Here is a 3383-nt window from a genome sequence, read left to right as displayed (position 1 = left end):
TCACGCAGTCTGCAATAATGCCAGCAGCTGCAGAAGTGACGCGGCCGTAAAGAAAGAGAAAGTGTTAGTCATCAGTAACCATTTCACATGTGTGTGCACTTCACATTGAGCGTTAACAACTTTCAGACCCTAATTAAATGGGAATTGATCTCAGGAGTGCAGGGGGAAGAGGAAGAGTGCTGTGAGATGCATACTGTATGAGCTTAACATTCACAAGAACCAGTGACCTTTTGTCATTACTCACATACAAACTCATACACATACTAGTATGATTACATCAAACATGACATTTAATGTTCACCTTTAAAACAATACATTATTTTCAGGCCGTACTGTGAGTGTGTGCAAGACTAAAGGTGAATATCCACCAAGGGGGTACATTTTGATAAACTGTAAATTAGCAAAATGAATGCAATAATAAGTATTTTCAATGAGGTTACATTATTAGACTCATACCTTCAAACATCAAACATTTAAAGGAAATGTGGAGTAGCATTAACAAATTACTTTCTAAATACTTTTATTTTCATAGCAATATTATTATTGCAATAGAATATTATTATTTTTCATATTGTTACAGAATAAGAAGAAAAGCTCATTCAGTCAAACTGATGGTTAAGGATTATTTGTTGCACAATTTTTTGGTTTGAAATTATTAGAATTTTTCAGCGGAAACTTCCCAAACCGGAAGTGCCTCCTAAATCGCAGTAGGCTAAAATGATGCAGAATTAATAATGCAGCTCACGTACACACACTGACAGATGCAAGAGAAACCAACAAGCATTCACACTAATTTCCATGTCCATATTTTGATTGAAACTGTCATCACACTGAAGAAAAATGCTTACTGTTATTCATTTCACAGCCCATTACCTGTTTGAAATAGAATAAACTGGAGAACCCTAACCCCCATCTGCTGGGGCCGACAGGTTTTCCCTCTCTTTCTCTTTCCGGCCAGACCTCAAGATCATTCCTCATCATTCTCTGAAGGTTATGAAGGAAACTCTGGGATATTTCTCTGAAGGAGACTGAAAGTTAACGTGTGAACATGCAACCTGGTGTCACGCAGACACACATTCCCCAATTCTCACTTTGTAAAACAAGGTGCGGATAGCACAGTTACCCAGGTCTCACTTTTCAGAGTGTGAATCTCTTCAGGAACTACTGTTCAGCACGCCATTGATTTGATACACACACACCTACACCTGCTTTTGGGTGTTTGTGTCAGTGAGTTCTTTGCTGTGTCCTCTGCCATGTTCTTCTTATCAGATATTGGCTGACATTGTTGATGTTTGGCTGTGATCGGCCGTTCTCTGATCTTTGCCTCAGATAAACAAACACAAGCTGCTGATAAAGCAAATATTGGATTCTGACACCATCATCTTCCTCACCTTCACTAGAAAAGAAGCAAAGGCACAGTGTGAGCATTAACAAATGACCTACAGTTTTTACTGTAGAACCATTCAGTCAAAGGTACTGTAAAGAACCATCTCTTTCTTGCCTTTTTATAATCTGAAGAACCCTTTGGGAAACAGAAAGGTTCTTCAGATGTTAAAGGTTCTTTATAGAACCATTTAGACAAAAAGGGTTTTTCTATGGCACTGTGAAACACTTTTATTATTAATAGTGTAGGCCTAATTTATTCAGAATTAGGACACACATTGTAACGTTTAAAGTTTTCAAAAGTGGCATTAAAGACAGAACAATTATTTGAAATACATGTTGTTCTGCAGGATCATGTGACACTGAATACTAATAATAATAACTAAATAAAAATTCAGCTTTGCATAACAGGAATAGATTACATATTAACGTATATTAAAATGGAAAACATTGAAGTTACAATATTACTGTTTCACTGTATATTAATTAAATAAATGCACCCTTGGTAGACATACGAGACTTAAAAAAATAAAAAAGATATTATATTAAACTGGCATCTAACTTTTCTTTGGCTTTTTCCTATTAAATTAAAACAGTTCCCCAAAATGAATATTTGTATCATCAATTACTTGCTTGGCAGTATAAACCACCATCCACAGTGTTACATGGAGAGAAAAAAAATCTCTAAAATCTTGCGTAACAAAAGAAAATGATAAAGGCTGGAATGACACTATAGGTTGAGTAAATGATGAATAACTTCTGAGTGAATTATACTGTTAAGCATTGAAAACAAGGCAATAAGATCAATACATATACATACTATGTGGACAGGTGACCTCCAGTTGATGAGAACACTGTGAAGTGTAGATCCGCCCAGCTGAAGGCCAAAGGGGGAGATGGAACACTGGCCAAGCATGTGACCTCTTCAACATTCCAAATTCAATTCTAGAACTCCAGATGATTGAACACAACATCACACCAGCCTTTGCCAGAGATCCATAACATCCAACATCAGGCAGCCTTGCGGAACAGAAGGGTTTGGCTTTAGTAAAGTGGTCTGGCGGCTGACAGGCAATCTTCAGATTGTGAGAAACAGGACTGTTTTGAGCTGTAAGTACAGCTTCAGCAGGAGTTGGAATGCCGTCACTGGATCAGTTTCATCGATCAACAAGACGACTGGGAATGGCGCTTTCAGGGTAGCTGTATTGATCTTGTCATGTCACAGATTTTATTGAATCATTCAGTTTACCTTAAAGATAACATGAACCACTTGTTTACATATCTATTATATATACACACGTTTGATCAGTATTGTTATGCTGGTGTCTAAATCAACATGATGTCTTTTGTGAATCATTGAAAAAATGACATTACTTTTCCAAATGGTTAGTGAGTCGAGTCATTATGTTGGCATGTTCCCTATTGATACTTATTGTACCTATTGTAAAAAAAAATATCACCTCTCCGTTTTCCCCAAAGATTCAGAAATTTCTTCTCACGGCCTTTTTACAGCCACTGACAGATGTTTCCATCCAATTTCCTATGTGTGAGGTTAGAAAGAGAAGAAGAAAATGCAAGAGACAAGAGAAATGGAGAGAGAGAGAGAGAGAGAGAGAAAGAGAGAGAGAGAGCAGGATGTGAACTGACCCAAGTAGAGGAGGTGGTAAATTGCTTGAGACAGGACTTTATTCAGCATTGAAGATGTTATGCTTCCAAACTCACCTGTTACACTGTCATTCGGCTGGAGATTTATGCTCAAGTTGGATCATAATCATATATTAAAAAGCAGTTTAACTGGACATTTATAGGTGCTGTTAAACCGGTTTATCACCCGAACAAACAAATACGTTTTATGACCAGCCATCAACATAAATAAGCAGCTTAAAGTTCTTATGTGTAACTTAAATATGAAAAATCACTGCTAGATTATTGTATTAACAAACAGTACACTAACAAAATTTTTGAAGAAAAAAGTCTAGAAACAATATTACTGTTCCAAA

General features: G+C 36.7%; 1 long non-coding RNA gene across 1 annotated transcript; it reads right to left on the bottom strand.

Annotated features, from left to right (window-relative positions):
- Positions 1-438: 438 nt before the first annotated feature.
- Positions 439-3151, bottom strand: LOC127969792 (uncharacterized). Its single transcript, XR_008156354.1, has 3 exons — positions 2844-3151; positions 2204-2403; positions 439-1396 (listed from the first exon to the last, which is right to left on the bottom strand). It is a non-coding gene; the product is annotated as an uncharacterized LOC127969792 (long non-coding RNA).
- Positions 3152-3383: the final 232 nt, after the last annotated feature.

The sequence above is a fragment of the Carassius gibelio genome, chromosome B13 (genome assembly GCF_023724105.1).
Source record: "Carassius gibelio isolate Cgi1373 ecotype wild population from Czech Republic chromosome B13, carGib1.2-hapl.c, whole genome shotgun sequence".
In the NCBI taxonomy this organism is placed as follows: domain Eukaryota; kingdom Metazoa; phylum Chordata; class Actinopteri; order Cypriniformes; family Cyprinidae; genus Carassius; species Carassius gibelio.
The sequence above is the reverse complement of the archived record's forward strand: the minus strand, read 5'-3'. Positions and strand labels throughout refer to the sequence as shown.